Here is a 12,214-nt window from a genome sequence, read left to right on the forward strand (position 1 = left end):
CTTCCATTGGTCGATACCGAGACCCACGCCATGTCACGCCCAGTGACGCTAATGGATATGCTAATATGCCCGTCATCATTGTGTGCTGGGCCGAAATCGGCCAGCCGTAGCGCCTACGGCGCTTTGCTGAACAATGCATATGGGTTGGGTCTTTTGATCCTCTTCGAAATTTTCCATGGAGATGGTTCACGTTATAACACTAGCGTCCGCAAAAACAGATTAAGCTGAAATTCGGAATATACTTAGATGATATAAGTGTTCAACTACTCGTGAAATAACAACTGGGATAAATTCCTAGAAACTGGGATAAATACATACATTTGGAGAAGTTTTCGAACGATTTCTTCGAAACTTGAAGGTCAGCTTTGATAGTAACCAGTATTGACGTTTCGGCATCGATGACGGTGATTTTTTTCACTGACATGAAGTTTAGAATTTTTTCTTCAGTTAAAATGTAACATTTCAATCATACCGAGCATACTTTCTGAGAAACACAACTTTCAAAATGCCATGTTTTCGGGGCGCATGAATTTCACTGCTCCGTTATAGCGGTTAGCAACCATATGGCTGGAATAGCGCCTCTTGAACAAAGACATTGACTAAATGGGAAGCCGGTAACATAGGGCTAGATAGCTCAGTTGGTGGAGCACCGGAACGGCAATCCGGAGGTCGCAGGTTCAAGCCCAGCTCAAGTCAATTTCTTTGTTCAACCTTAAAATAATTATAATGCACCTATTCAGTTTTCCCTCAGTGGTTTCTTTAAACGTTTTGATAATGTGCAGATACGTACAGCCCGTAACTCAGTATTCTGTGCTTGCAGGTTTAGCGCATGATTTTTTTTTATGCAAATGCAAATCACAAGCGCAGACTTCTATGGTTAGCAGAGCTCTGAAATTGGTGTAGCGCAAACCTTGGACTCTATTAAATATGGAATATGGGTTGTATTGCGCATGCCCAAGTGAGGACAATTTGGACAGTGACAGGTGACAAAGAGATTAGATTTCGTAGTCTGAATTTCAATATGACACCAGATCGTATTCGATAACTGCTTCTTTTTTCTTGGCAGTTTATTGTGACGTATTTACATGACGTCACAACAACTCATAAGAGTATGTATCTTTGTCAGATTTCCTTTAAAAAAAATCTCAGACAGTAAAAGTGAACTTCGTATTTCTGAAGATCGCACACAGCACCAAGGAATTATTTTGACTTTTGCACTGCAAAATGATTGCTCTGATTGTTGCAATGGAAATAGTGATGTTATAAAGAAATTATTTAATTAAATCTGTGTACACAATTATTTTCCAAATTCAGCTTTTTGTGCGACTCCGCTTTATCGATCATTTGAAAAAAAAATTGTCAACCACTCCAAATCTCATCAAAAATTTTACTTACTTAAGGATTTTACAGTTTAAAACTTTTAGTTAGGTACTTTGCTTTCTCTAATTAAGGTACACATTTGCATTGTGTATTATTGTAAATTTACTGTATTTTAAATTGAATTTTATGTAGAAAGTTTTAAGTTAGAGTTCATAATTATGTTCAAGATACTTGCCTGTGAGGAGTATAGTTTAAGCTGAGTAACATATGCTGCGTTTGCGTAGAAAAAAACATATCCATGTAAAGTAGTGGCTTGTAGACGTTTTGCATAAATGGTCTTGATTATCAGAAGCTTTTTAAGCAATAGAGCTTAGTCTAACTTTAAAAAAGATAGCTTGCACATAAAGCACATGTCATAGTGACTGTGGCTGGTTATTTTCTGGAGCTACCGTTCAGTCGTAGTGTCACAATGTTACCCATAAAGCTTGGGAAAGAATGAGCTGTACATAGCTTTATGCTTGCTTGCACTTACACGATTGACTGTATTGTCTGGGGAGACACAGTGGTAAAAATATCATTTGTAACAAAAACAAGTGTAAAACCTAATAACGTCACACCATGTTACCGCGTTGCATTGTGGGAGCAAGGTATATACCCTTTTATATATATCTCCATGCTGGTATAGAAAGAAGATCGCTAATTTATAGAGTGCTTGGTTTCTATCTTTAAAAAGGCCATCGTTGCCCTTTTTGTTGGAAAATTGATACAAAGACGCGGTCTTCAATTCACACGATGATTTCAAAGTAAATAAAAGGGGAAAAAAGAGAATTATTTAACATTTCAACGTTGTACATTACGAGCATACTTTGTATGCTCATATAGTAAGTATATAGTCCTCACCTAGTCCCCATAACGCAAAGCGGTTTCAATACGACTCCATTACGTCTCTTGTCTATTCTTGCAAGTTTATTTATAAATCCTAGACGTTAAGATGACAAGCAAATTGTTTTGTTTTTGTTTTTTGCGTTAGATTTACATTGTATTGTTACGATTCTAGTATTTTAATTTTTATCCCCCTATTTTGCAGCCAGTCTCGTGCCAAACGTGGTTAAGTTGCTGTGGCGGTGGGTCTCTATCAATAACATGAATCAAATTTAGTCTTAGCAATATTGGCAGCGCTACCCAGGAAATTCCGGGCATAACCTCACACGCGTGCATTAGCTTGAATACAGCGCGCGTGAGGTTTGTTCGGAATTTCCTGGGTAGCGCTGCCAATATTGCCAATACTGGATTTGATTCATATTTTTGAAAGAGAACTCGCTTGTCTCGGACCGGCTGTATAACTCTAAGGGGAATAAAAACAAAACAAAACAAATCCAGTTTCGGGCCAATACTAAGTATTGCTCAGTTTACTGTTAAATATTTGAAGAATGTTGTATGAATAAGAAACCTATACACAATACAAAGCACGAGCGATATCAGTCAATTAAACGCAATCTATTCATGAAGCCTTTCGTCGGAGTCTTTTATTATTGTTTCCCCCTAAATAAATATTTTCAAGCACTGTGATTGACAAACGCCTCTTATGAAATTGATTTTACAAACGTGTTCACTTAAACTTATCACCAGCTGGGAAAATAACTCATTTGAACCGAAATATTTTGCAAAAATGCTTTGTACAATATTACCCCAAGTCACAGCGCATTTTGATGAATTCGAATAAATTTATGGAGGGCCTGTTTATTATTTGCTATGGATCATTTCTCCTTTATCATACACAGATGTGGTTCTGTGGCTAGGAGGAAAGGCGATCTCTCCAGTATCATCCCTCACATCTATTGATAATCCCAGCAAAATGTTGACCTTTTTAGCAAAAGAAATTTCTTTAGATTAGGCCTTTGTTGTGCGAGAGGAGAAATTATCCACATTTGTCTGGACATTTCTGAGTATAAACTCATCGCGATTCGTATTTTTCCAGTTATTTTGCAAAGCATCCTTAGATTGTCCGAATTTTCAGTCTTAAACTGCGTCCGATAACGTATAGGTTTCACCCAAGACTGAATTTAATATTCAAGGTAACGCCCTTCCGCCAAACCTGCACATCTTGACATATTCGTCATCGGTATAAATCAACGACATCAACGTCTTGGGCTTCATCATTCTTTTCACGAGGACATTTTCTTCTTGGAGGCGGTTTTATGACGCTGCCGAGTATGATAAACTTGCATTGGTTTCCTGTAGTTTCAATATAAGATCGTGATTCAGCGGAGGATATTACACTTAGCCCTTTGAAATCTACCGGAGGGGTGGATTGATGACTTTTTACTCTCGGAAGTCATCGCTATTACCAGGGACATAATATAGTTCTTTTACAAGATTAAAAACCCTCAGTGTCCTTTCCTTGCCAAAAAGTTGACATTTGTCAAGACAAAACCGAATGAAAAGAAGTACGGTATACGTCACACACATCGCGCCATTCCCAGCCGCGCTGATGCCTTTCTGTTGTGTCTTGAGGCGTGCTCTCGAACAAAAACCTTATGCACGTCAGCTGCTTCTGTGTAAAGTAACTGATCATTCGTTTGGGCCATGGTCGTGAAATTCAGGGTCGTTTATACATCTTGGGATATCATAATCTAATAAATTATGGATAATCAAATAATCGTAGTTTTGTTTTATAGCCGTTGCTATCATTTTCGGAGACGAACACGATGCTACACAAGAAATTTGATTCTTGAGACATCGGTGAGAAGTAAATATCCAAGCAAACACTACCTCGATGTTTAAACACAAAATCATTCCCGGTACACTATAAATAGCTAAACAAAAAATCTGATTTTTTTCTCGCTCTCAAAATGTGAACAAGAAAGGTATACCTCAAAACGTAAACAAGAAATACACAGTTGCATCTGGAGGTGAAGGACGACGCATTTTGATATCTTTTGGGGAATCACAAGGATTTATTCACGAACCGAAAGAAGAAAATCTTAAAAACAAAAACAAGACAGATATATTTTTTTCTCATCGAAAACTGTAATGTTGCAATAAATGTTCAATATGCAAGCTCAGTTGCCAAAGTGCTCTTCCAAAGCTTTTAAGTTTGTATTTAAAGAAGGAAACCTTTGGCAGAGAGTTAGCAGCCAATGAGCTCACAATATATTGTAAATTAATACTGAGCGTACTCGATTGTTCTTTCTCGAGTCATTTTAATGGCCGCATTGTTTTACTTAAAAGAAGCATAATGGTTGGGAGGACTCTACAGACATTCTTCATAGTGACAGTGTCTCAAGTGTTCCTGAGAGGTTGATTAGGCGGAGTAAAGCGAGAAAGTGGCCCTTACGGGAATATATAACATTTGCAAACATCAAAAAACCAAACTGCCAAATTATTACAGTATGAAAATGGACTGTTAGTGAATGACAGTCTAAATCATCCTGTAAAATCATGGCACCTGGCGTGCTGATAGTTTTAAAAAAGTGGCATTTTTGTATCAATTTCCAATGCTGAGTCGTCCGACCAGCGTTGGAAAAAAAACTGGCTTTTTGTAAAAAAAAAACTGGCTAACCATATTTAGTTAGTCTGAATTTTGTTTGCAATCGATTACACATCTATGAACGGGTATACAAGCCTTCTAGACTGGTTCCCTGACCTTACAATTCCCCGAGGTCTATAATGGCTCCATTTCAGTTTAAGTTGGGTCAGGGAACCAGACTTCGAGAAAATGATTGTTTTACTTGGTTTTTCGAGCATCTACGAACACAAAACTTCAAACAAGTCCATGTAACAATTATTTGCTATAAACTACTAATCCCCAAATCCATCCATTTCTGAACGTTACACCAAAAGGAAATGTTGCATATTCCTATAGCTTTTACAATCTGCATTAATCATGTTCCTCCAACGCCTGTGTTGTTTAAGCGATCTCGCCTTCACCATGTGTTCGTTTGTCTGTCTGTTGACTATCTGTAGATTTGCCCTTCTGTTTGTTCTGTCCCCCACACTTTTTTCACCTTCACTCCGTGCTGTTAATCTTATAGAAACGCAGAATTTGCAAATGAGAAAAATGCCTTAAATCATCAGGTGTATTCTGCCCCATCCTTCCTCCATCCAAATCAATTAAGCTTCAGTCTTCGTCAGGCTGTTGAATAATCAACGTCTATGCCTTTGAACAGTTAAGCCGACACTTAGTGGGCTCCCGGGAGAGAAAAGGGATCCTCCTTTTCGCGGATGTGATTGAAAATCCACATCGCTGCCGGCATTTGTCCACATTAATCAAGTCATGAGTGACTCTAATAAAAGTTCTGCCGATTTTCAGGAAGCGTTTTGGTCCATATCAAAGGAAACGGAATTTAATGGAAAGGTGCTCGCTCACTTGTTTTCTTTGTACTATTTCCATCAAGTAATTATGTCAGCAAGGAGGCAATGCAAATGAACCATTCTTGGAACCCTTTCCAGTGTCATACGGAGGCAAATGGCGATGTTGACTCGAACTTGAAGTGCACCGGCTTATCTGTGTTGTACCAAAAGATCGTTCTGTGTTTGCACTTTGAATCCGATTTAGATTGACAGATTTAGAGAACAAAATGTGACATACTTATAGAAAGCCTTTTGCAACACGGGAGTAGGGGGGGGGGGCTTCTGGCACATTAATCACTGTACAGTCATTCTCTATTTTAGCTCACGATTTTGATGAAAAACGGGGGAATGATGCTGGATTTGGACACCATCATTGCCATGGAAACCGCGATAATTATAGTCCAAGAGCTGCAACATTTAGACCTACGTCCGGGTTACCGTCTAGAGACAATTCTGACTGAATCTTGAGTCATTTTGAGTGTCTGCTAGTTTTTAGGTTGTCAGCGTTGTTGTTCTCATCGAATGCTTCCATCGGCCTCTTCCTATATTCCTCTCTATGTTCATAATTGCTTTGACGTGCTTTGACAGAGAGGTGTTTTTCTCCAAGAAATGCATTATCCATTGCATTGCATTGTATTATATAATTTTTTTTTAATATATATCAGACAAATACGAACCTGAATGCAGAATACAGACAACCGCATGTTTACTGATCGATGAAACTGCGTCCTTGATACTTGATTCGACGAAATTGAATGAAGTTAACGTTCTTTTGAATTGGATGAACGTATTTGTGGAGAAAATGCTAACCTAATGAAACCGAATGACTCCTTTTGATGATCAAATGCTGATGTAAGCCACTATTCAATTTCCAATAAAGATTGGATGGGCCGGGGTATTACATTGAAGGAACTCTTGTTAAAAATATTGGGCAAACCTTAACATGTTATATATATTTCGCAAAGGAAAATTCAATGTCAATCTTAAATCCTAGGATCGGTATTTAAATCTTATGCACTCGGAATAGGGCAGGCCTTCACTGACCTTGTTGCGTCATGTTCTAGTATTGAATGCGGCCGTTATCTGACTTTTCGCTGGTACCCATCGCCCAAACCTTACCAGAAGCAATGGTTATTGCTTTTACAAAAAAGAAATCGTGAACGGATATGATGCTTCGCCAAGCATTGCGGCTACAAGCTTACCGTCATGACCAATGCATGTCTGGGTGTGCGTGTGTGTGTTTACCTGGGTCACTGGTAACGGATAGAGAGGCGTAGCAATTACTTTTTCTGCCACCAACTAGTCAATTACCATAATGCGCATGCGTCAATTGGTAGCGGAATAGGTCTCTGACTAAAACTTCCTTTTTAAAATACAACTTCCAGAGCCATGCATGAGAAGAAAAAGGTGAATTTGTCAATAATCAGGACTTGATTTGTCACAATTTAGGGAAGAAAATTAAGAATTCAAAACCACAGATTTGGCACAGCACGCCAATCCGTAGAATATTAGCTATAAGAACTTATGCTGATTCAGGTGACATATTTAATTGTTCACGTGATATGTTTTTACGCATGCGTATTATGGTAAATATCTGTACAGTGATGCACACACACAAATTAATATTGCAGGCGGGTAAGGGCAAAATCCATCCTCGTTCCCAGGGTCTACTTCAACCTCGAGACAAATAGTACACCCTGAGAGGGCAACTTGCTTCATGTATTCTGATTCCATCCCGCAATGGCGAGTAATGGTTTTATATCCTGTATTCACTGATTTGATTTCTGGCGTGTATTGCGTGTTTTAACGTTCAATGTGAATGATTAATCCTCTCCTAAAGCTATTCTCCCTTTTCAACTGCTCGTTGTCATATTCAGTGTAATTCTGAATTTTGGATGGGTAAGATTATCACATTGGAACTTTGGAAAAAAATCGTGTGTTTGTAGATCTGATGCTTCGACGAGTTGCTTCAGTCTGTACCCTAGACACTGCATTAAAAACACACGAATAATTGACCGGCAGGTGCCAGTGCAAGGGAGCAACTAGTGGGAGCGCATGTTCGAGTCCATTTGGATGAGGTTGAGGCGAATGTTGACCTGCGCATAATAAAGCGTCGCCGGGGAATCGTTCAGTTAAGGAACCACGTCGTAACATGTCATGTAGTGTTGTGTTTAAATGAGGGGGGGGGGGAGACGGTTTATGCTGCATTTTAGTCTGAACACAAACTCAAAAATCACGATTTTTTTTGGACCACCATTAAAAGTCTGATACTGGCCAGTGCGTCAATTGTCAGGTTTACCTATAACGTAGGGGTAAAGCTATTTAAATATAAATCGAATTCATGCTTGTGTGTATTGCATAAACGTCTCCGTTCTGCGTGTATGCTTGTAAGCTCGACCTCTACCCCAACCCCTAACCCGTGTGTTATGAGGTCAGTCTCCGGTCTAGCTGCATTGATGCTAGCATCAATGCTCGAGACTTTCAAATTATTTTCTTTTTAAAATAGATAGCTACATCAACATCCCTCCCACTTATTCTCTTGGTTCCCTGCCTATACAGTTTAACCCTCTGTGTTGAACACGTAGAAGCAATTTCTTATAGCAACATTTAAAAAAAAATGCGTGCCTTTTGAAATAACGAGCTCTAAGAGTATTCCTACGTAAATACTCCTACGCTTATTGCGTAAATGGATCCTTTTCATTGTAGTCTTTGGGGCGAGTGCTTTAGTTCCACAGTAATACATATTGCCTCGAAGATGGCTGCCGAATGCTGATGGTCTTTATGCAGCCCACGCCCTCTGGTTACTTTGGATGCAATGTTCACATCCGAATTATTATCACACAGAGGAAGCCTTAAATTCTTGTCATGTACACTGAAAATTGCCTGGGTTAATTTTACCAAAGAAAGGGTTTAAACTGGAACTACCCAAATTTGGGTTGTTCTATAACCAATTGCTTGGGTTATAATTTATGATAAATTCAACCAAAATTTGTAGTCATACAAGACCAAATAAAATTTGACCAGACAAAAATTCTGGATCCACCCTGCTAGCCCCCCCCCCCCCCCAAAAATATAGGCTCTAGAACCGCGCCTGATAAGTAGATGAACGACCGCAATATAGGTTGGTTTCCCTAGTTATCACAAATCGTGTGTTTAATTGGCAAAGGCGTTAGTAATTAAATCAGGGACAACGCAGTTCTACCCTCAAAGTTAACATTTCCTAAGCACCGCATAAGCAGACATTGTAATGTCATTAAAACTGTCAGGATCTGATATCGTTACTAATCTAATAGTGACGTCGCGGTTTGGTCATGTATGCAGCAAAAATACTCTCCTCGTGGGTTTCGTGTGCTTTCTTTCACCCTTTTTAAACTAATTGGACACTGTCTTTTTTATCGTTGAAACGTTTTTCTGGGCTCCAAACTGAGCTCTCGAGGTAAATATTATGAGAATGTGCACATGTACAGGGTGAGTCAAAAAAAAAGTGACCTGGACTAAAGATTTGTTTTTCTTAAAAAGAAATCAAATTTGATACACCAATGAAGTACCGATATGTCTTAAAAGAGCATGTTCTTCCACCAGTGTTGTAGTCGAGTAATGTTTTCCGAGTACCGAGTACTGCCGAGTACTGCCGAGTACTTAGGTTACCAAGTACGAGTACGAGTACGAGTACTTGTACTTCCGAGTACAAGTTAAGGTCCCGAGTACGAGTACTCGTTCTTCCGAGTACGAGTACGAGTATTTGTATGCCGAGTACGAGTTCGAGTTCGAGTTCGAGACTAACTAGGGAATAAAGTATGCAACTTACTGGAAATTTTCACAGTTCAAACTCACCATGTGTAGTGTATTGGTAACCCTAACGCACTTTTCAGCTAAGCAGTCATTAATGGGTGACCAACCAACTATCAATACCTAAATACAATGTACTGTTGTGTGGTTCTGAAAAGAACCGGTTGGTTGTAAACTCGACGTTTCGATCATATGGTCTGACCGTCTTCAGGAGAGCAAAGAAGGGGAACAACTATCAGAACCACACATCTTCCTCAAAAGAGATTCTTTCACATGATGTTACCGTAAACCCTGACTAGTTTATACTACGCCATGCAAAGTTTCAAATCTTATCAAATAATGTTAGTTTAAAACCGTGATGAAAACATCATAAAAACATATACATGAGCTCATTTTGACAAAACTACAAGAGTTTAAAATTTTCAATACAAAATCTATCGACTTATCTGAAAACAATCAGGTTTAACAGTGTCAATTGTATTACAAAACTCCAGAATATGGAAGATTTGAGAATTTAATGTCATTATTTTATACTATGGAAGCAATAGACCTTTATCATGCTGCCACCATTTCAGTCATGTTCCCTATATCCAATAACAGTACTGAATGATAATGTTTTTTGTGCAAAAAGGAACCAGACTATTTTTCCTTCCATCCTCGCTTTGGTTACGTTTATTTGAATGGGAAAAACCCAAGATGGCCGCAACATGATGATGGTCTATGGAAGCCGCCGTGTATGCACTGCTATTTTTGTTGTCTCAAGAAAGAGCTACTTTACTTTGAATCTGATTGAAACCAAACTAAGAACATGTCTGATCATGGATTTGGAAATTAATTGGATCAGACGGCTCGTCGTAAATGTCAACAGGCTTTGGGCTTTATGTGTTGAACACTGAACTCTAAGGTTACTGCGAGAATGAAATACAGATACGACGGCATTAGCTCTCGTGCAGTGTTATGGTGTAACTTTACAAAACCAACTCAACAATATATATCCTGGATGGAGTACCACGTAAGTGTATAAGGAAAACCATAAGGAAATAAGGTAAGTGTATAAGGAAAACATAAGGAAAACCATACGAATCCTGTGGGTCTATAATCATCCTTTAATGTATGCATACGAAGAACAGACACCTCTATTTAATTCAGTTTTGAGATTATAAGCGTCTCGTGTGGCAGTTTGCTTTATTTCACCAATGGTCAGCTTAATTAGAAATTAGACACTTGCGAAAAAACCGCACGAAATAAGTAATGTATTTATTCATTTATTATTTTGTTATATATTTCTCAGTTCATTTTTATGTACAATTTCATAAAACCATGTTTGTTTTTAAAATATATCTTAATATTGATACCTTCTCTGTTAAACCCCGAAAATAATAGTTTCCTAGCAATTAAAAAAGTTACTCACTTTTGATTGTGATATCGAGCGAAATAATCCACCGACGTTTAGTTATTGAATTATTTCTTTACAAAATACGAATTATTCGAGGCCAGACAATAATTCGGCTTTCGAAGGTAGGCTTCAAATATTTATTTGATTTATTGATTGATTTCTTCTTTATACTGGGTGGCCCATTCAGTCCTTTTATCAGAACTGATCCCCATTCATATTTTGTTCGCAAACTATAAGCCTTTTTTTTCAAAAGGTTGCAGACGACAAAAATCGAAAAAAGGTAGTTTTTCGTAAAAACAAAACGTACAAATTGAAATTTCATTAGGAGAAAAAAAATCGTATTTTGAAGATCACGGGACGTGCATCTTTAATGTTTATTTAATTGGAATAAATATATCATGTGTAAATTACATGTCCATGACAGTGCAGTGCGAACAATATAGATATATATATATTTTTTGCTCAACATTATTCCAGCATGACTTCAACACTCCTCCGATAGGTGTCAATAGAAAGCTGCGAGAAAGTGACAGCACCACGCGCGGGAAGAGACGAAAACCCTCTCCCGCGCTCCCGACTCCAAAATTGGGTTAAATTCTAAATACCAGCAGTTGCAATCACAAGACACTGTAGTATGACAGCTCGTTTTAGCTTACTGCGGGGACGTTCGGTATAGTGCAACACCCTGAAGCAGATGTTGCCTTGCATCGGCTGCGGGCGTGACACGGACTACTGAACCATCCTGCGGCGGGCAAGGTGTTGGAGTTGCGCTGAAAACTGCGAGAGCAAAACCATCCCCTGTAAAAAGGTCGGTACTAAGAACTGTATTTATTGGCTGACAGAGAAAAAGAAAGTGAGATAATCTTGTAAGGCGTGACGGCTCCTGCAAAGCCTGGAGGGGTGTCTTCTAAACGGCACAGGATTGTTGTAATACCCTACAAAGACATGCATGAGATTCATGTAGGACCTGCGTTCATGTTGAATGCAGAAGCTTCAATACTAAAATGTGAAGTGAAACAATTTGCGTCATTTCTTCATAATACAAGTGTCGTATTCTAATCAGTTTTTAAGTTAAAAATGAATAAAGCGGCTGCAAACTACTTACTGAATGGATCGACCTGGAATACACAAATCAACTAACTTATAGCGCCTAACAAACAAATAGGCTAGTCTGCCTTTCTCAAAGGAGAAACAATCAGAGGACTGTTTGCCTTTGACAACGGTCCTGCCAGGAATGAAATAACAGGCCCTCTAATTGTTTTGATTCAGCTAAAAGTTGATTGATGTCAATTTCTTTTGCCACTTATTGTACGTCAACGTTTTCATCATGCTCATTATTGTTTCTTGTAATCTAAA

The sequence above is a fragment of the Patiria miniata genome, unplaced genomic scaffold (genome assembly GCF_015706575.1).
Source record: "Patiria miniata isolate m_02_andy unplaced genomic scaffold, ASM1570657v1 HiC_scaffold_5, whole genome shotgun sequence".
Classification (NCBI taxonomy): Eukaryota; Metazoa; Echinodermata; class Asteroidea; order Valvatida; family Asterinidae; genus Patiria; species Patiria miniata.